The sequence below is a fragment of the Gopherus flavomarginatus genome, chromosome 22 (assembly GCF_025201925.1).
Source record: "Gopherus flavomarginatus isolate rGopFla2 chromosome 22, rGopFla2.mat.asm, whole genome shotgun sequence".
NCBI lineage: Eukaryota > Metazoa > Chordata > Testudines > Testudinidae > Gopherus > Gopherus flavomarginatus.
This window is the reverse complement of record NC_066638.1, coordinates 14,489,571-14,512,474: the sequence shown is the minus strand read 5'-3', so window position 1 is coordinate 14,512,474 and position 22,904 is coordinate 14,489,571.

The window sequence follows — 22,904 nt, the reverse complement described above, 5'->3', positions numbered from 1 at the left end:
TAAAAATAAAGAATGAAAGAATGACTGAAAGAATGACTCCCTTGCGACTGGCAAGGGTTTGCTCCCGCTTCTGCTGTCCTGTGACCCAGGTAAAGCGTTTCGTAACAAAATTGGATTGCAAATAAATACTTTGATGATTGACCATCCTCCTGATTTACCATACATGAATACCTTGGAATTTGTACTGTACTTATTCTCATTACATCCCTGTGAGGCAAGGGAGTGCTACTATCCTTGCTGTCGAGATGGGGAACTGAGGGGCTAAGTGTCTTGCCCAAGGCCCCGCAAAAGGTGTGGAGTGGAGGAGGGAATCGAAACGGGGATTCCCAAGGTTCAAGCTACTACTCAAACTACTGGACCCGATCCTCCTTCTTTCATGGTCACTGTTTCATGGAGCCGCCTCTAACCCGCTTATAAGAGCTAATGTAGGGGCAATTTCCCCACATCTTTTCTCACATCTTCCTGGCAGACTGACAGCTACGTTCTCTCTCTCGCCGTCCTCACTATGAAAAAGACCTTAGTGTTCAGAGGAGGGTAGCAGAGTAGTGAGACGTGCTGATCTTTGCTGTTACAGTGCCAGCCAGTCAGTTCTTTTTCTCCCTAGAAAAGAGCATTAGAACCTATCATAAGCATGTGAGCAAGACCTATGTTAATAGTCTGGGCCAGCCAAGCATTGCCGTCTGCTGCTGTCTTGTATTTAATCTCCTGCAGGTGTCACTGTGTGAGGAGCCCTAGCACGCCTTCAGGATAAGCGAAACTGAACAGGCTTCACCCACACAGTTACTTTCTAATTCTGTGCTGATCAAGGCCTGGTTTGGTAAGCCATTGCTGTGGAAGTGCTGCTAGACAGCTCAGGCCACGTCCAGACTACCCGCCATATCGGCGGGTTAAAATCGATTGCTCGGGGATCGATATATCACATCTAATCTAGACGCGATATATCGATCCCCGAAGGCGCTTATATTGATTCCGGAACTCCATCAACCCCAACGGAGTTCCGGAATCGACAGGGAGAGCCGCGAACATCGATCCCGTGCCGTGTGGACGAGTGAGTAATCCGATCTTAGATATTTGACTTCAGCTACGTTATTCACGTAGCTGAAGTTGCGTATCTAAAATCGATTTCCCCCCCCTAGTGTGGACCAGCCCTCAGTCAGCGAGACCACGGGGTTATCTGCTCTTCGGCAGTTAATTCCTGTTGGCAGTTGCTGAGACAGAACTGGCCATTCTGATTTAAAAGGACGGCCCAGCTCCTTTGAAAGACGTGCTATGCAATTCACTCTAGTGGGGTCAGAGTTTCATGGGACCAGCCGGCACAAAGCTATGCAGAAGGAGCATGAAGGCGATGGCACAAATTGACAAACCCAATGGAATTCAGAGCTGACTCCAGTCCCAGATTCCCATCCCATTGCATGCATCATAGATAGCCTTGATTACAGCATTCGCCCTAGCTTTGATGCCTGCTTGGGTGGAGTGACTGAATCTAATGACACAAGGTGTAAGCTGATCACTGCAGAGGTCAGGAAGGAGTCTGTCCCTCGTGTGTGGTGTTGCACAACTAGGGCAACATTCACCCTAGCACAATGAGCTTGCACAAAGCCTCGTGCACCACTTTGTGCACCACCTGGCATTTTCACTAGGGATTGTGGGGTGTTGTGATGCTCTGTACCTCGGGGGAACACCGTACACCCCCATGTTCATCTTTGTAAAATGATTGTGTGGTATCCAGTGCAAAGTTTGTCACGTTGGATGTCTTCGGAAGGCTCACGATGCATTGAGCATTGTTGTTATAGTGATGTTATAGTAATTGTTACAGTAATGTTATAGTAATGCTATAGGTTATAATTTCATGTATATAGTTATGAGGCTGAAAATGTATCCTCATGGCTTAAAGTGAGCCCAGACAAAAACTCTCCAAGAGCAGAGAGGCAGTTCACACCTCGTCAGGGCATGGATGGGACAAACCCAGCCCAGCCTCACAGAAACAAAGGACACTGGCCTAAGCAGCAACAAAAGCAAAGTGCGAGTGTGGTTGCCGCGCCAGCGCTGGGAGAGAGCTCTCCCAGCGCTGCAGGTACTCCACCTCCCTGTGGGGATTAGCTTGCAGCGCTGGGAGCCGCTCTCCGAGCACTGCGGCACTGTTTACACTGGCGCCTTGCAGCGCTGTAACTTGCTGCGCTCAGGGGCGTGTTTTTTTCACACCCCTGAGCGAGAAAGTTGTAAAGCGCCAGTGCAGCCAAGGCCTTAGACTCCCACCCCCCTTCCTTTGGTCAGTTTGGAACTGTGATGAAGTAATGCTCACCTGACTCTGAAGCCGGGGGTGGGGAGGAACCCAGAGGGAAGAAAGGACATGATAAAAGGGAGAGATGTTTGCCAGGCTCTTCCTCTCTCTTCCACCTCCATCTACAGACACCACCACCAAGCGACTGAAGCACTGATCAAAGGGGAGAGCCTGGCTGAAGGGCAACCAGAGCCGGTGGTGAGAAGCATCTGTTTGTAAGGGCACTGAAAGTGTTAAGATCAGCTTAGAATGCGTTTTGCTTTTATTTCATTTGACCAAATCTGACTTATGTTTTGACTTAAAATCTATCTTGATAGTTAATAAATCTGTTGGTTTATTCTAATTCTACCTGAAGCGGTGCATTTGGTTTGAAGTGTGTCAGAGACTCCCCTTGGGATAACAAGCCTGGTACATATCAATTTCTTTGTTAAACTGATGAACTCATATAAGCTTGCAGCATCCAGCAGGCATAACTGGACAGTGCAAGACGGAGGTTCTTAGAGTTGTGTCTGGGACTGGAGATATCGGCTAGTGTCTTTCGGCTGCACAATCCAAGGAGCAGCTTTTCTACCAGAGGCTGTGCGTGAACAGCCCAGGAGTGGGGGTTCTCACAGCAGAGCAGGGTAAAGCTGGATCCCAGATCCAAGGACTGGAGTGACCTAGCAGATCACCGGTCCGGATAACACCGGTGGGAAAAGTCACAGGTGTACAGCAGTTTGTGTGTGTCTTCTGCATGGGGGCGAATGACACTCTCTGGGGTTCTTCACCTTCCTCTTCATCATCAGGAATTGGGCACTAATGGAGGCAGGATCCTCAGTGCATTGGACCATGTGGTATGGGAAATCCAGTGTGTATATGCCCGTGAGTTTCCTTACTTCAGCTGGTATGTGTAATATCCTAGGGGTCTGACTGCATTCCTTGCACACCTCCATTAACTCTGCCAGGAGTGGTGGGTACACAAGGACGGCAGGATCAGACCTGGAGGTGCTGTGTCAATGCCTGGGATTCTCCCTCTCCCAGCACTGTATTAATATCAATATCACGCTGCACTGAAAGCAGCACCTGCACTCTGCAAAAGCCCTAGAGAAACAGCTTTGTTTTGTCCCTGCTGTTGTTGCTCGTGGTAGAGTGACAGTGGTAGAAATAAAATGGTTTATTGATGTCTTTTTATTTCCTGCTGGAATCATATCAATATGTATACACACACCGGCCCTGTATTTATACAAGTGTAAATTATTGCTCAGTGCCATTCCAATGAGAACATTGAAAGGAATCTTGATTTGATTTGATTTCAGAACAAAAATTATAAAGAGACAGAGTCCTGTTTTTGAGGGCTTCTCTACACAGAGCTTTCTAATGTACTTGTAATGTCCAAATATAGCAACACTCGTGGCTGAGTCCCTGGCGATTGACCCCACTACCTCGAAACAGAAGCTGTGAACCACTAGTTCTTAAACTAAGCAATCAAGTCTGTCAGCTCAGAGGCATATAAGTCCCTATATATGGTCAACTAGAGGGAGACAAAGAGACACACGGTTAGCGTGGGTCGCACATGTAACCAACTCAATGTGATACTCTGTTTCCATCTCCCCACATCACTGGGTCTCTGATAGAGGCTACTGAGCCTGGGACAGCCGGGGCTAAGAGAGCTGGGCCTTTTAGCTCATGCACTAGAGGCTCGTGATTTTTGAACTGGAGATCCAAGTTCAGTCCCTGCTGCTGAAAAAGTGTGCGGAGCTGTACACTTGTGATGTGCTTCCAAGCCATGCTGGTGCACTCTGCTTTGGTGTCAGTTTTCAAGCATGTTTCAATTGGTGTAAGTAGCTCCTGCTACAGTTCTCCTGCAGTGAGGCAAGGCCCTGTTACCAAGTTAGCCAGTCTGCTTGCTGCTCAGCTCTTCTGGCACTGCAAACAGCCCCCAGTCTCCTGTGCTACATTTGTACGACGGCGGTGGGGAGGTGTAAACATGCTTGTTTCATGCTTCTGCCTGGATTAAAAACTGAACTAGGTTTTCTGTGGCCGTGTCAGACAGGTGGGGAAAGAAGAACCAGTTTTCCCAGAGATGGTTCTGACTGTTATGGAGAGAATCTGAGCTCAGGGGAAAGCTTAGGGTGAAGTTAGAGTTTATTGTGCAGTCAGTATACAGAGAAAGGCTCCAGGGAGAAGTTAGGTCTGGAATATTATTTCTATTACCCTGGTGTCTAGGAGCTCCAGTCATGGGCCAGGACTCCATGGCACTCGGCACTGTACAAAGAGAACATGGTGATGGTCCCTGCCCCAGAGTGCTTACAAGCCAAGCAAGGAACCTGATTTTGTGCTTGGTGTTAGGGGCAGGGTGCTAAGAATGTTCACAGTCAGGTTACTGCCCCCTGCTAGCACCCATGCAGCTTGTCAGGGCAAAAAAGTCTCATTGATTTGGACTGAGTTGAACTGAGATAAATAAAGGGGTAATAGGTAAAATACCTCCTGTTGTACCATCTGTTACCAAACAGACTCGTTATCTATCAGCTTCACGCTGCTGTCTGTACCAGGGTGACCTGGCTGCACAACAGCAAAGGATTGGGTCTGTCGATTCCTGGGTGGGGGATAGAAATGAGGGTCCCAGGGTCAGGAGGGAGCCTGGTCCCAGAACAGTGCCTGTAGCTGGAGCAGATGGCTGTGCTTGGGCAAGCAAGTCCTGAGGACCTTCCTAGGCTGGAGAAGGTCTGGATCATTCAGCTGATGGAGGCTCAGCAGGCTCCCCAGTCTAGGTCGAGAATGGGACTGTTACTCTGTTCTTGTTCCAGATTTTCTCTTTTGTACTGGAGAACAAAGAGGGCGACAAAGTGCCGTGTTTCTCTCAGGGTGGGGATGAGGTTTGCCTGCCTATGTAGGACCCACTGAAGTTCAATAGCAATATTGAAAATCCTTAGCAGGCTTCAACTCTTTTGCTTTCCATCCTGCACTGGAGCCGTGGGCTGCTCCCCAGATGTGGCTCCAAATGCAGCTCTGCGGCACTAAGCAGCGGGAATAAACAACCTTTGGAAATCTCCACGCTGGAGCCTGGGGTGGAGGAGAGGATCTGAGAAGAGTCGAGACCAATAGTTCATATCCGGTCATTAATCTGAGGTCAGGGGAGCAGGGCACCTCCTGCTACTGATGTCAGCAATGAGTGAGCCCTGGCAGAGAGATATGGGGGTCAAACTGCAAGTTTCAAGAGAGAAATAAATTGTGTGAGAGGCAACAATTGGTTGTCAAAGCGGATAGAGCAGCAGGAGAGAGGAGTTCCCTGCTCTGAAGTCAGCTGTTCTCTCTCTGGTTCCTAGAGTTCTTCCCCAGCTGCTTGGAGGGTGACATGGATTTTTCCTGGCCATGTCACCCTGCCCTGCCCTGCCCCCGGCTGGATCCAGGAACAGGCAATGAGAGGGAAAAATGTGTAAATAGTAATAGTCAATGCTAGCAGCACACTTCGAAGCACTTACAAAGGAGATCAGTATCACTATCCCCATTTTATAGGTGGGGAAACTGAGGCACAAAAGGTCAGTGACTTGGCCAGGGTTAGCCAGAAGCAAAGCCAGGGAGATGCCCAGATTTCCCGAGGCCCAGTCCACTAGGCCATCCTGCTGTAATGGCGACGCAGGCGCTAGAAGCTCCAGCTGAGATCAGGGACCTCAGGGTGTTGTACATGCACCATGCGGGGAGACCGTCCTTTCCCCAGTCTAATTAGAAGAGCCAGGTGAAGGGTGGGAAGATCAGCCAGCAACTGAGCTGGGAATTGAACCCAGTCTCCTGTGTCCCAGTCCAGTGCTCTATCCACTAGGAAGCACTGCCTCCCCATACTCTCAGCCTCTTAAAAAACCAGGGCTGAGACTTGAATCATTCCAGTCCCCTGGAGGGAGAGAGAAGAAACCTGGACAATCCTTATTGAGAAGTTTCCCTTTTGGTGCAGCTGAACAAGAGGGTGAACGGAGCAGCTCTGACTTCCCAGCATGCTCCGGCAGCGTGTTCTAAAAATGGAGTTGCCTCACCCCGCCCCCCCGCCGCGGTACAGCCCGAGATCTCGCTCTGTCTCTGTGCAAAGGATGGAGCAAGTGGGAGCGCAGCCCCCATTGCTGTGCTAAGAGCAGAGGGCTGGGTCCATCACCACTTCCTCTCCTAGCCTGGGGGAAGCTCAGGCCCCTGGAACTCCCCCTCTTCCCTTATCATGAGATGTGGGGGCACCAGACTCTGCAGTGGGAGCAGTAGGGGGGCACAGGAACCTGGCTGGGGAGTTTAGGGGCTCCAGGAATTCTCACCCACAGGGGTAGCAACACCTGGTGGGAGAATTGTCCAAGCTGGGAGTCCGCTATGTGCCCCTTTCCTCCCCGTAAGCTCTGCCTGCTCCCCTCTCTCCTCCAGTGTGACTGAGAAGGAAAGAAGAAGAGCCTGAGATCCCCAACTCTCCCTCCTCTCCAAGGGAAAAAGGAGACACAGGCTGTGGTTTCCCCAGCTCTTGGGGAAACAGAATGGCCTCATCACTCCCCTCTCTTTCCTGGCACTCCATGGTGGTGGTGGAGGAGCTGGTGGGGACGGCTGGAAAAGATAACGGTTGTTCCCCTATTCTGTTGTCATGCTCCGTTCAGATACATTTTCCATGGGTGCCACAGACTGGCCTGACTGAGGCTGTGCTGCAACGACACCTGCAGCTGGCCCGGGCTGCCTCAGGAGAAGGGGCTTGGGCTAAGGAGCTGATTAAAAACAGTGTGGACCTTCGGGCTTCGGTGCAGCCTGAGCTCTAGGACAATCCCACCTCCCTGGGTCCTAGAGCCTGGGCTCCAGCCCGAGCCCGCATGTCTGAGCTGCAGTTAAACAGCCCCTCAGCCCAAAACCTGGGAGCCTGAGTCAGCTGGCCCGGGCTAGCCGGAAAAGGGGGGAGGGGGTATTCACAGTGTAGACATGCCCAGAGCATCATTGCCTACCCCACCGAGTTTATAATCTCCATAGCCAAGATAGACAAAGGAAAGATTATTATTATTGTAGAGGCCCTGGAAGATTAAGGGTGATATTTTCAGAAATGCCTAAGTGCCTAAATCCAATTTTTAAAAGTGACTTAGGGGGTCTAGCTCTCTGTGAGGGTTAATGGGAGTTGGGCTCCTAAATCACCTAGGCACTTTTGAAAATTTACACCCAAAGTGACTTGCTCAGCTTCACCCAGGCAGCTTGCAACAAAAGATTGCTCTCGTTCCTGTCTAGGGCCTTCACCGCAAGCCTGTCCTTCCTTAGTTACTGCTTCCCACCAGACTGGTGAAAATCACAGCTCCAACCAGCGGCTGTGTGATCCTAGGCAGATAGTTTGCCCAGGGGTCAGAGCAGAGCCTTGCTTCTGTCCTCCAGGCTGGGCCACTGGCACCTGTGTAAACTAGGCTGAGTCACTTTAGCCATGCTGGGGCTTGTTTCTCCACCTTTCCAGGTGGTGGATAAAATTACGGCCTGACCTACTTCACAGGGACATTGCGTGGGTTCAGGGCTGTGAGATCCTCGGATAAAAGGGTCTATTGAAGTGCAAACGATGAATGTTTCCCACTAGAAAATGCAGAGGGGAAAGTGCAGCATCAGCAGTAACAGGCTGGAGTGGAGGAGTCATTACAGATAGGAGATGGAGCAGTTACACCCCCTGGGGTAGCCAATGCTGGTGAAACTGGCACAGGTTTAGCTACCGTGGGACTAATCCATTCGAACTTTACTGCAGCAGTGGTGCTTGCACAGCACAGGGTTGTATGAGCAAAAATGAAATGGAGTAAGTTTGGAGCAATGGTACGTCTGAATGGAACAGGAAGTGTCTGACGGAATTCAGATGTCTTCGAGCATCCGCCGCCCCAGACTGCGTGGGTATTTGCAGACATACAGAAGCAGTGTTTGAGTTTCAGCTAATTTCCTGCTGTGTCCCAGGTTGCTGTTATGACACAGACTGCATGAGCCAATGACGGCTGTGCTACGACACATAGGTTGAGGGACAGCTGGTTAGTTGAGGCTGGCGTGATTGGGGCTCTGGGCTAGGGCTCAGGATAGCTGGGTTCAATTCCTGGCTTAACCACGGGCTCCCTGTGTGGTCTGGGGAAAGTCACTTAATAAAACTACCCCGTGCCTCAGTTTCTATTCTATGGGGTCGGACCCTCAGCAAGCTGCAGGTGAGCCATGCCAGAGCTAGGAGCTGAATCCGGATCAGCTGAGTCCCACGCCTGTGTTTCAATCACAAGGCCACCCTTCATCCCAATATGTTCTTTACAATCATCTCGACATCCCTTGTGATCACCCTACACTTAAGTGTTCCCTCAATGACAGCATTTGATCCTGCCTTTCTCAGCGGCTCACCCAGCACTACAGCCTGGCTTTTTCAGGCTCAAATATCTCCTGTTAATAAAGTGGCAGGAATTCGTTTCCTTCAAGAACTGAGTGGGCTCAGGATGGCATGGAGAAGCATTACCCTAAGAGACATGTCAGTTGGATGAAACTTTATGTATGACCAGGGCTGCCCGGGGTGGGGGTGGGGGTGGGGGGCAAGTGGGGCAATTTGCCTCAGGCCCCACAGGGACCCCGCGAGCCCTGGCCCAACGGCAGTCCAGGTCTTCGGCCTGCATTTCGGCAGCGGGGAGCCCTTCAGTGCTGCCAAAGATGCGGAGCGACTGAAGGGTCACCTGTTGCCGAAATGCCGCCGAAGAGCTGGACCGCCGCTGGGTGTGTACAAGCCCCACATCTCCCCCATTTTGCCCCAGGCCCTCTGAATCCTCTGGGCAGCCCTGCATATGACACTCCACAGCAGCTGCACAAAGTCAATGTTGCCTGGAAAGATGTGCTGCCCCGTTGTGAGCAGGTAGGAAGAATGAGGTTTTTCTATATATCTTTGACATTATTAGCTGCCAAGAAAAAACAGGGCCCTGGATTCGAGTATGCCACAGCCTGGGATTTGTGGGGAAATGTTCACCTTCTCTTGTCTTACTTTTAAGTTCTCTGGCTTTCATTTTTTCAGTGAAGTAGTTGTATAAACATGCTGTGGTCTAGCTAGGGAGGGAATAATACCATTGCATAGCTAGAGCCTGTTTCATGTATCGTGTTCTAGGTAACAAGACGAGTAGACTCAATGCTTGTAAAATTAGACTGCCTCTTTATTAAGAGAACTATCTACAGAGAAGTTGCAGCTGCAGCCAGCATTCTAGCCATGTGCACTCAGACTGACTTCCTGGTGCCTCTGCCAAACTCTTCCCTCCAAGTTCCACACAGGTTACTGCAGGGTTCCAATGCTTTCCAGACCCTGTACAGATGGGTCCACTGAAATGCAGCCACTTCTTAAAGGCAGCTTCCAACTAGTACACATCTCTTTGCAGAATGACCCGGGGAGGGGGAATTTTGGCCAGGACACCTATTATCTCTGAAAGAATCATGTGATGTTAAAAGCCATACAGCACATCTGTGCTGTGAAAGGTACCACAGTATCTTTCTTTCATAAGGCCTTTGTAGTAATGAACATGGAGATCACCTTAGCTACACTAGCCCTTGTTAAAAAGTTCACCGTGTGCCTACAGTGACCACATGTTTGTATCAGAGTTACTGTAGCTTCCCCCTGTGTTTAGAAAAGAGAGGAACTCTGGGGTAGCTGGTGACAAATGGGGACTTTTTAATGGGAATCTGTGCATCTCAGAAGGATGTAGACCAAGTTGACCTTGTAGGAACCAGAGTTTCCCCAGGAGTGTCAAACAGGATTATTCAACTGTCCGGTTACAGAGTATTTCTGGGTATAAGCAACCCCTTGTACAAACTATTCTTTGGGTCAAGATTTTCAAAAGTAACGAGTGATTTGGAGTGTCTCAATTTTGGCATGAGACACCTTAAAGGCCCCTAACTATCAGAGTGTGGGTGCTCGGCACTTTCTGGGAATTGGGACCCTCTCAAGTTGGCCCCCCCAAAACAGAGGCCCCCCAAATCCAGTTATTAGTTGTGAAAATCTTGGCGTACAGATAGTCCCACAAACATTTCCGAAAGCTCCATCAAATCACGCTAAGGCAGAGAGAGGGGAATGAGCTGATTCAGGAAATCTGCATTCGAGAGCTTAAAAAGACAAGACTAATCCCCTCCCCCTCTCACACAACCCAAAAACCAAATAAATCACTTTCATGACTGTGGGGAAAAAAAACCTTCATTATCATCCAATAGCTCAGCAAACCTTGAAAATAAAGTTAAATCGCAGCAAAACCACTCCGACATGAGCGGTGTGCTGTGTCGCCTAACGAATTGCTACTGTTCTGTGCCTGCTAAATGAGTTCATTTCTGTTTAAGGCCTGTCATGCCAGCATGCTTAGATTAGATGAAGGCATGCGGCTGTACTAAATTTACTAAAGGACATGGGCTCAACAGCAGTGGGTGGACTGGAAACATCTCATAATTCACTCCGAGTGTGTCATGGTATAATTCCTCACTCTGAACCTTAGCGTTCAAAAGATGGGGTACCAGCATGAATTCCTCTAAGCTCAATTACCAGCTTAGAACCTGTAGCGCTGCCACCAACCAGGAATTCCAGTGCCTGGTACACTCTGGTGCCCCCAAAACCTTGCCCGGGGACCCCCAAGACCCAGTCCCTCTGGATCTTAACACAAGGAAAGTAAACTCTTTCCCTCACCGTTGCCTCTCCCAGGTTTCCCCTCCCTGGGTTACCCTGGAAGATCACTGTGATTCAAACTCCTTGAATATTAAAACAGAGAGGAAAATTCCCTCTCCTTCTCTCTCCCCCTCCCAGACTCTCCCTGAGACAGAAAGTAATCCTAACACAGAGAGAAATTAACTTTTCTCTCCCCCTTCCCTCCTTTCTCCCCACCAATTCCCTGGTGGATCCAGACACCGTCCCCTGGGGTCTCACTAGAATAAAAAAACAATCAGGTTCTTAAACAAGAAACTTTTAATTAAAGAGAGAAAAACAGTAAAAATTATCTTTGTAAATTTAAGATGGAATATGTTACAGGGTCTTTCAGCTATAGACACTGGGAACACCCTCCCAGCCTAAGTATACAAGTACAAAGTAAATCCTTTCAGCAAAATACAAATTTGAACTCCTTCCAGCCAAATACACATTTGCAAATAAAGAAAACAAGCATAAGCCTAACTCGCTTTATCTACCTAGTATTCACTATTTTGAATCTATAAGAGTCTGGGCCCTCTGAGCCCCCAGAGTGAACAACAACCAAACACTAACAGCACACACACAAACTTCCCTCCTTCAAGATTTGAAAGTATCCTGTCCCCTGGTCAGGTGACAGCCAGGCTCACTGAACTTAACCCTTTACAGGCAAAAGAGATGTGAAGTACTTCTGTTCTATTAACTCTTACTTATCTGTTTATGACAGAGTGTGATAACAAAGACAAGCATGAGGCCCTGACGGGACCTTTGCATTCCCCTGTCAGCCTCGTTTCAAGGGAGTCTCATACCCTGTGTCACATTTGCAGGACTGGCTGCACCTCTGGCCCATTGTGGCATTTCCTCAGATGTCAGGCCATGGGCCTTTGCCCCCTCCTGGGATAGATCCTGTGATTCTCCCTCTCTGAGATCAGCCCTGGGCTACAGTTCCCTCCTGCGTTTCAACTGTGCTTACCCTGCAGATGCCGTGACTCTTCCCTTTGGGCGTCTGTGTCCACTAGTGAACAGGCTTTTGACCCCACTTATCCAAACCAGTTTGGTAGGTTCTCCAGGGGGATTGAACCAGCATCTACAGAGCCAATGGTGGTGCCACTGTCCTGTAACAACCCTAAAGTGTTTACTCTGGGGTGACTTATCTGACTGCGAAGTTACAAACTGGGTGAGCAGGCAACAAAATGACAGATGAAGTTCAATGTTGATACATGCACATAGGAAAATGCAATCCTACTTATACCTACAAAATGATGGAGTCTAAATTAGCTGTCACCACTCAAGAACGAGATTGTGGAGTTTTTGTGGAAAATTCTCCCAAAACATCTGCTCAGTGTACAGCAGCAGTCAAAAAAGTGAACAGAATGTTAGGGACCATTAGGAAAGGGATAGATAATAAGACTGTAAATATCATAATGCCACTATGTGTATCCCTGGTACACACACACCTTGATCACTGCTTGCAGTTCTAGCTGCCCCATCTCAAAAAGATCTATTAGCAATGGAAAAAGTACAGAGAAAGGCAAAAAAATGATGAGGAGAGTTTAAAAAGACGGAGTCCATTCAGCTTAGAAAAGAGGCAACTAAGGGAGGATATGCTAGAGGTCTATATAATTATGAGTGGTGTGGAGGAAGTAAATAAGGAAGTGTTATTTACCTTTTCACATAACACAAGAACCAGGGGTCACCCACTGACAGTAATAGGCGGCATGTTTAAAACAAACATAAGGAAGTATTTCTTAACACAATGCACAGTCAACCTGTGGAACTCATTGCCAGGGGATGTTGTGAAGACCAAAACTATAACTGGATTCAAAAACAAATTAGATAAGCTCATGGAAGATAGATTAATCAATGGCTATTAGCCAAGATGGTCGGGGATGCAACCGCATGCTCTGGATGTCCCTAAGCCTCTGACTGCCAGAAGCTGGGACTGGACAGCAGGAGATGCGTCACTTGATGATTTCCCTGTTCTGTTCATTCCCTTTGAAGCACCTGGCATTGGCCATTGTTGGAAGACAGGATGCAGGGCTAATTGGACCATTGGTCTGACCCAGTATGGCCGTTCTTATGTTCTTATCTTCAGACATTGTTTCTGCATCCTACTTGTTTTCCCAACAGCCCTGTTGATTTAACCCAATGTAATCATACATTCAGCACCCCAATAATCAGGTCAATATCCGGGATTCCTACACTATTACAGAGCAGCTCACGTTTGTCAAATCCTGCTTAGAAACAAAAGGACCAGATTCTGTGCAACTAAGTGATCTTCATCACTATAGTATTTGAGCAGCTTAATGGATTTTTATCCTCTTAACTTCACTGTGAGTTAGGCGACTATTACCCCCTTTTACAGATGGGAAACTGAGGCAAAGGGTAGACATAGGCCTGGCCTACACACAGATTGTTGTGTGTTGGTTGGGGGTTGATTTTATACCAATATACCTATATCAGGGCTGTATTACATAGAAAGCATTCGGCATATATAGAGGCTTTCTCTAATTATACAGAGTTGGTTCAATTCCCTCCTCCTCACTCTGAGTTGCACTTAACTTTACAAACAAGAACTGCTTGGAAATAGCATCAAAGCAGGTTGATTTTCCCCCTCTTCCCTCTTGCCAGCCAAAGCTGTTGCAGTGCAGAACAGTTTGCAAATCTATTGCTGAAAGGTTTTGTTCTTAACAACACTCCAAGGGCTAGATTCATAAAAGCAGCATGATGTATTTTGCTTGGGTTGCCATTGGGTGTTTTTTTTTGCTGAGTTCACTTAGAAATAGGTGCTCCAGTTTCTGCACTGAAGACATATTATTTATTGGCTTAACTATGGCAATCATCACTGCAGCATCTAAATGCCTCACAAATGTTAACGAGTAGGAAGCATCGCTATCCCTTTTTTATAGACAAGGAAATGGAGTTAAGATTAAATGACTCTCTTAAAGTCACCCAGAAAATATGTAGCAGAGTCCAGACTAGAACTCACAGCTTTTAGGTCAATGCCTTAGTTTCACATCCAGCCTTTCTCTTACAATGGGATGGGGTGTCTAGCAAAAGTCAGCAGTCTATTGTTACCATACACATGTAGGTGGTAGATGAGAGGGAGATGAGAGCTGAGTCAGTAGGGCTGGGGGGCTGTGATGGGATCCTCAGAGTGCAACCTGGGACTGTGGGCCTGCTGTTCCCCCTTAACTCACTAATCTGGGCTGTCTCTGACAATGTCTTACTGGTGACATGCAACAAACCCCTCCAGGTGCTGTGATCACTCAGCACAACCACATGTGGAGCCCCATACCCAGTTAGATTGCATGAATGCTCCCAGAGCCACTCACAAATTACCAGCCAAATCCCTCCAGCTCCTAACCTTGTACCTCAGAAATATACCATCTTGCACTGCTCAAGAGCCTTTCTTGAGCAATTCAAGTTTATTAATTGGTTCACCACTGCTTCAGGGAAAGTAAACATATGCCAGCCTTTCTCACCTGAACAGATTTACCAAGCACTTCAGTCAAACTTGCTGATAAGGATAAACACTAGAATAAGTTTATTGATTACAAAAGATGGATTTTAAGTGATAATAAGTGATAGGCAAAAAGTCATAGTAGTTACCAAAAGAAAAGATAAGCATGTAGTCAAAATCCTCAACCTTATCAGACTAGACAATATCTGGACTAAGCAGTTTTTCTCATTCCACTGGATACTGCAGGTTGGTTACACTCTTTCATAGACAGGCTCTCTCTGTTAGCCTGGGGACCAGCCTCCTCAGCTCCAGCATTCTTGTTGCTTTCAGCGTGGGTAGGGGAGGAGAAAGGCCAAACCATGCAACCTCTGACCTCTATTTTATATCCTCATTCCCTGTGCTTGGCCATATCTGAGGGGCATTGCTGAGTCACCAGGCAAGGTTGAACAATTCCCCTGGTGTGGCTTTGTGTAAGTGAGTCCTTGAATTATGACTCCCTTGTGGGACAATGACTGTTGATGGTTGTTCACACCCACCCGGGTGTTGGTTACCTCTCTTGTTGTTGTCTCTGGGGATCTAATATTTGGGTGATTCCCCAAGTCACAGCATATTTTTGAGGGACAACCACACAACACAATCCCAATCCCAATCCCATAACTTCATATGCACTAATTTTATATATATATATAAAATTTGGATAGAACAATGGCTTTCAACAGATCATAATCTTTCCCATTATACTTTACATGGTATGCTTTCTATGAATTATCACAATTATATATAAATGACGAATATGGGCATTACAGGGCACCCTCCCGAGGTGTAGAATGTCACAGGGCCTGTGATGGTTCTCAAGATACCTAGGATTGTGAGTCACCTTGTTACCCCACTGACTGCAGCTAGAGAGAGACTTGCTGGTGTTTATTTGGGTTTCAGCTTCCTGATACCTTCAGTCTGTTAGGCACTCAAACAATCACTTTTGGGCAATGCCAGCCCTCACTTTGCTTTGCAGGTTAACAATAGGTACATCTCAGTCCCTGACCCCTTTGAAGCATTCCCCTTTGATATCCAGCCCCTGCCAGTGGCTTCTCCCAGAAATACCAGGTTTGTTATCCCCCAGGGAACAGTGCACGTACCAACTTGCTTGATTCAACTGAGGATTAATGCCTATAAAACATCACAACACTGAGATACATTTATAGTGAAATAATAAGTTTATTATCAAGGTTAAGATTTAAGAGATAGTGAGTAAGGATAATGGAAACAGAAAGGTTACATATACAACAAAATCAATACATGCTCTCTAGAGAGTAAATTTAAATTTAACAGGCTAACCATCTGTCTAAAAGCAGTCTTATTTCACCTAAATGTCCTTTATAGTGCATCCAACAGAAACAGTTGGGTTCCTGTTTTCATAAATGTAATCACACTGCCTGATTACTTCCTCAGGTGCAGGGTAAAGAGGTATCCTTTTGCCTTCTGCTTATAGCCCACGAAATCTGTTGTTTTGTTCTCAGAGTCAGGATGAGCTGCCAGGGTTTATTCCCTGGTAGGGTGACTTCACACGCTCACGTTGACTTTGTATGCAAGCAGAGCTTCCATTGAATTGACTTACAATGCTTAATCTACCTGTTGTAAGGATCTGAGGGTTTGAGTCCACCGTTTTGGTAGGTCTGAAATGTAGAGCTGTGGGATCCCTGAGACTCCTTCATCGCCATCAAGGGAGATAAACAGAGTAATGCTTTATCAGTCCTAGAAGGGCAGGCCTCATAGGAAGTCCTATCAGACTGTCCAAGGCATGTGGTTACTCAATTGGCTTGTACCCACTATTTCAGCCAGGAAATGAGCTGGGTATGAGTGGATTGTCTGAGAAGCTGTATGCTGAGCTCTTTTCCACTTTGTTTATCCAGAACACCTCATCCAGTTAGAATAATAGAATATTAGGGTTGAAAGAGACCTAAGGAGGTCATCTAGTCCAATCCCCTGTTCAAAGGCAGGACCAACCCCAACTAAAGCATCCCAGCCAGGGCTTTGTCAAGCCAGGCCTTTAAAACCTCTAAAGATGGAGATTCCACCACCTCCCTAGGGAACTCATTCCAGTGCTTCACCACCCTCCTAGTGAAATAGTGTTTCCTAATATCCAACCTAAACGTCCCCTACTGCAACTTGAGACCCTCGCTTCTTCTTCTGTCATCTGCCACCACTGAGAACAGCTGAGCTCCATCCTTGTTGGAACCCCCCTTCAGGTAGTTGAAGGCTGCTATCAAATCCCCCCTCACTCTTCTCTTCTGCAGACTAAACAACCCCAGTTCCCTCAGCCTCTCCTCATAAGTCATGTGCCCCAGTTCAGGGAGAGCACTTTATCCAGTTCTCTAGAGTCCAAGAAATCAGTTCAACTCCAGATTCATCACTGAGGTTTCTTTAATTTGCATACAATCAAACTACACTTGAGTTGATTAGGCTTAAATGTAGGGGCTGGGTACAGAGCATACTTCACATCCAACGTACATAATCATGAATCAGTTTATATACACACTTACACTTAATACACCATATCACACAATTTATGATTGGTCCACTCATTTTTGTAGCCAGTCCCTGTTGAGATCATGAGCTATTCATGCACGGCACTACATGCTAGGCCACAGCTGCAAGCTATCACACATTGCTTATTATCCTACTATCTCTTTTCCACTAAGTACATCGATTACATGTTTACAAGCCTATAAGCCTATTGTAGCTTCCTGCTTTGTTCATTGTTTCATGTCCTTGCTCGAAATAGGCCTACATTCCACCTTTTTTCTTTATGGATACAAGTTTTTCATTTTAATCATATTTCTTTCCCGTATTGCTTATTTTTAAGGCATATTATCCAGCAACACATTCCTAGGCCTACAATGGTGATTATTAATTGTACAACCATTAAAAGCAAGCGTAATCTCCAAATTATATGATGGAGACCTACTTCCTCTGGAATATTAATCGCCTTTACAATGGTGGTGTCCAGATTTGGTTCAGATATGAGTTGGGTACCAACTGTTCCAAAGTGCATTCCACTAACCCCTCATTTTATTTCTTCTGTTCCCTAAACCAAATGAATTACAAATCTATTACTGTATTTATCATGCAATAGCCTTGGCCACATTATTATTATTAATAAGATATTCTGACGTTCTATCCATTAAGCTTTTAAGATCCTGGTTTAAGAAAGGAATAGGATGCTCAAACTTGCGTTCTGCTTTTAAAGCATCCTTCTACAATTTTAACAGTGCCTATATTTCAATTACCTTATAAAAACTGCTAGGGGATATAATGCTTTTATTTATCAGCACAGGAAATTGAGGTGTGAAACAGTGCCTAGGCCAATTAAAATAACATTCCTTATTCCATACTGGCAGTGGTCCCCATCAGCCACCGCACAATATTTGCCATTTCTAGTATAGTTTATTTTTACTTTTCCAGCTTCCCAGCATCTCAACTGTATGGTGCAATTTGCAGATTGTCCACCCACAGTGAACCCACATGCTAGCAACTCTGTAAAACATCTGCACATGCAGGTGTCCCAGACAGAAACAGGAGTAGCAGCCTGGGGCTTTCCAGAGCTTGGCATTATCTAGCAACAGTATTTGAGGAGGGAAAACAAACTCCTTCCACACTATATGGGCTGCTGTGGTTTCACATTTAACTTTATTGTATTGACCCTTGTTATTCTTTCATGCACCAACTGGCCTCACCTTTCTTGGACTACATTTTCCTTGGTGGTAAAAGATGGCAAGTTTTCTTACTCCATATTATTTAAGGCCACTTTTACTTTGTATAGCATGGATCCCCCACATGCTGTACGTCACATTATCATCATTATTCATTACTATTATTATTAATTAAAACTAGGGTGACCAGATGTCCCGATTTTATAGGAAAAGTCCTGATATTTGGGTCTTTTTCTTATATAGGCTCCTATTACCCCCCACCCCCTCCCGATTTTTCACACTTGCTGTCTGGTCACCCTAATTAAAACACATTGACTTAATCCCATATTTCCTTAAAAAGAAATTACAACATCATGGATATTATATACCATTTACAAAGCTTCATTAATGAGGCCTTGGTTTTGTTCAATCCGTAGATGCAGTATTATTGCTGCTATCTTCTGTTGAAATGCTTGATCGTGTTCTCATAGCATCTCTTAGTCAGCTTGGTCTCAGAGTGACATATCAATTTGAAACAGTCCAGTTTTTGTGCCAATCCTATTCAGTTTCCTTTGGTGTAGTTGCTGCTCCATCTTGGTAGTTTTACATACTCTAAAATATATATTTTTGTCTAAAAGTCCTTAACCATAAGAACCTTAACTGTTCTTAACCATATTCCATCAAACTCCAATGCACCCAATCTTTTAGGTAACTGCAAATTGGAAAAATCAGTAACACCAATTCATAAAGGGAGCTTATTACTACAATATTACCCCAATAGGTTTTAACGCTAAACCATCTGGCCTAATTCCCATCTAGGACATTTTAATCCTTTTTAAAATTATTTACAAAACGCCACCATATTGTTTTTTATTTTACTCCCTTAGTAACATTAATTTTATAACAGAGAGTTAAACAGAACATTTGGAAAGATTTTAACAGGTTTTATTATGTTTTTGAATGGCGACTGCACCATTCAAAGTAGCCCCGTCACTCATAATTAATAACCGGTTAAAAGAAAACAAAATCTGGATGGCCGCTTTGGATAGGATTTTGGTGATTATATTACTGGTTTTCCTTGGTACTAGGTTGGTTTCTGCTGTCAGCCTATCACGGCTTCTCTTTGGAGCTGTCACCTTGCCTCAATGGGTCATAACTGCAAATACCAAATTCAGGACAAGCTGCTGAGAAAGAGGGCAGACACACCACAAAACCGGTGTTTATTCTTCCATAAAACATACCAATCCAGCTACAAAAGTAAACTTCTGTCTCACCACCCTGGCTAACATGAAGTCAGAAATGCAGCCTCCTTAGGTATTCCAGTCCTGGATTCAACACCTAGACATGACTTAATGATGAGCGGTTATTTAAAACTTATTTCATCAACCAAAGGGTTCTTCTGATCCCAAAGGACCAGCCGCGTACCCAGGACAATATATAACTTAGATCTTACCAAATAATTACGCTGTTGCCAATCCTTTAGTGTCTAATATCCAAAGGTTTATTTATAAAGAGAGAGAAAGAGGTGAGAGTTACAGTTTGGTTAAAGGAATCAAATACATACAACAATTGCAAAAATTCTTGGATCAGGCTTGAAGCAGTGATGGCATGAACTGCTAACTGATTAAGTCCCTGGTTGCTCCCAGATGATTGGAAGGTCCTCTGTGCTCCCATTAGTATAAATCCATAGTCCAGAGATTAAAGCAAGAAAGCGGCAAAATGGAGATGTTTCCGGGGCCTTTTATAGCTTCTGCCCTGTGGAGGGAAACCCATTGTCTCAGTCTGTGGAAAATTACAGGTAACAAGATGGAGTTTGGAATCACATGGGCAAGTCACATGCCCTTGCCTGCTTTGATGAGTCATAGCAAAGGCCATTACCCATTTTCTAGCTAGACGGTCCGCAGGAAGGGCCATCAGGCATGGATGGGTGTCTTCCACGGTCCATTGTGAATTAAGTGTCCTCTGATGGGCCATTCAACTTGAGTTGTCCCTTCACAATGTGCTGGCTTGTTACACGTAAGTACATTGTGGGTGTTACCACAGGAGCAAACAGATCTGAAATACAGATATTTAGTACAGGTAAAAAAATGATGCATGCATACAAATATGATTATCCTATTCAGCAAATTGTAACTTGTCCATAGACACCTTACATGACATACTTTGTACAAGACTTGTTGTGATCATATAACAGTGGTAGCAACAATGATCTACATGGTCATAATTTACTCCTATAATGTCAGGGGAGCCCTTGTAGGATTTTAATTAAATAACGTATCTTGTTTGCATTTCTTTTACCCCTTTTTCTGTATACACTGCATACTCCATAGGAAGGCATGATGCTTTCAGAGTTTAGCTCCACATTTTATTTGCCATAACACCATATTAAGTTAATTATATATTATTATTGCGTATTAATTGTATGAATATAACATGGTACTGTTTGTTTTGTGCTCAGAGAGTTTTCATGTATTCCTATCAGAGTGACTGTCTGATCACTCAGACCCTGCTTAAGGCTCGGCGTTCCTAAGATTGCTTCTCCTGTTCCAGCCCCTAAAGTAGTTCTGGAGGTGCCCCGTTCTTTTGTTTTATTATTATTTATTATTATTATGTTTTGTCTTCTGCAGTTCTTTCAGCTCTGACTTCACTACTAGATAAGGGATGCTGGGTCTCTCTCCGCTATCCTGGTTCTGGCCACCCTTTTCGTCCTGATTCGCAGTTACTAAGTTATTTTTAACATTTTAACCTATTTTTAAAAAAAATGTTAAACTTTGTAAAAGCACTAAGGCCCCCAAAGGGTTAACTAACAAAGTTAAGACTGACAGGAGACATTGGCTGCTGCCCAAAGTGTGTTTGTGTCAACTTTGCAGCCTGGAATAAAAGATTGGCGGATTTTAATGGAATCTTTTAAAAGCCAATTCATTTTGCACCTATAGTTTACATTTTCCTTTTAAATACGTTTTCTTAAATTCTGCCCTCGCTTGTTATGCTGTAAACAGTATCTCATGAGAGACCAAATAAATATTGCCAGAGGACCCTTTGAACCTTCTTTTTTCCTAAAATGGTTTTACGCTCTGGAAGTTTTCCCTTTGTAAATTGCAAGTTATGAGCAGATGACAAATTTAAATTGCTCGCATTTCTAAACTGCCATTTTAATTTTTATATTTAAGCTTTGAGTAAGTTTTTCACCAGCGAGGGAACTATTTTGGCTGGGGCTCTGATTGCTGTATTCTAGCAATGTTTTATTTTACTGCTGTTTTCACTCCCTTGTTTTCCTCATGCACATCAGCTATTTGAGACTTTAGTAAGCTGATTGCTACAGTTAATTTTTTCTTTTCATGACAGGCAATATGTCTCTTTCGACTTCCTATGTGTTTTCCCCCTTTTTTATTACAATTTGTTGTTTGAGGTGATCAATGGCCCTTGTGTTGCTCATAATTATTTCTCTACCCAGCTGCACCCAGGTGACATCCCCACTGGTACAATCAGAAGTAGCCAAGCCATATAGAAATCCCTATTTCCTTTTTAGAGATTTTCACTCAATTGTCCGTAGTTCAGTATTTCAAATCAAATTGTCACTCTGTGCCTGCAGCATCATTTACAACTGACTATTTACAGACCACATTCATTGGGCAGGGACCATTTTCTTCAGAATGGCTGCAAAGGCTTCTGGGGACAAAAACAGAGCGGTGGTGGTTGTTACCATCTGACCTCCCCTTTGCCTAATTTGTTTGATTCGTAAGGATTTCACCAGGCATGACTGTGCTGAGTTTTATGGCCATAACTGGGTTTCATTACCAGACCAAGCATTCCTTTTTTTAACTCTTTAACATCCTCTTTTTTGACACTGTAACACCTTCTAACACTTTATCCTGTTCACTACCCCTGACTGTCTAGTCCAGGGATGGGCAAACATTTTGGCCCAAGGGCCACATCTGGGTATGGAAATTTTATGGTGGGCCATGAATGCTCATGTGAGTGTGGGAGAGGGCTCTGGGCTGGGGCAGAGGATTGGGTGCAGGGGTGAGGCTCCGTCTGGGGGTGCGGGCTCTGGGGAGGGGCTGGGGATGAGGGGTTGGCGGTGCAGGAGGGTGCTCTGGGTTGGGACTGAGCAGTTTGGAGGGTGAGAGAGAGTTCAGGGCTGGGGCAGGGGGTTGGGGAGTGAGAGGGGGTCAAGAGTGCAGGCTCCAGGCAGCACTTACCTCAGGAAGCTCCTGGAAGCAGCAGCATGTCCTTTCTTCGGTTCCTACGTGGAGGCACTGCCAGAGGGCTCTGCACATCACCCTGTCCACAGGTGCCGGCCCTGCAACTCCCATTGGCCATGGGTCCCTACCAATGGGAGCTGTGGGGGTCACACTTGGGGTGGGGGCAGTGTATGGAGTCCCATGGCTGCCCCTATGCGTAGGAGATGGAGGGGGGACATGCTGCTGCTTCCAGGAGCCAGCTGGAGCTCTGGAGCGGGAGCTCGAGGGCCGGATTAAAACATCTGAAGGGCTGGATGCAGCCCCTGGGCTGTAGTTTGCCCACCCCGGTCTAGTCTCCTCTGAGCTCTGCAGTGTTAATTTGTGCAAAAACTTCTTTTAAGAGAACATACCTTTTTTCTTAAGTCACTCACTTCAGTTTTTCATTGTTTAACAAGACATTTCCCAAGACCTCACTACCTACTAAATTCTGAGACTGTAACTTTTCTGTTTTATCTTCCAGAGTAACGGATTTGTCAGCTGACTTTTTCTCAGCGGCTCTAAGCTAATTGTTTTATGTTTTTTTTGTCCTTATTTCTTAACCTCATATACTTCACCTGCAAAGCTGTACTCACTAAATACAGTCCTTGAGGGACCCCTGGTTTTT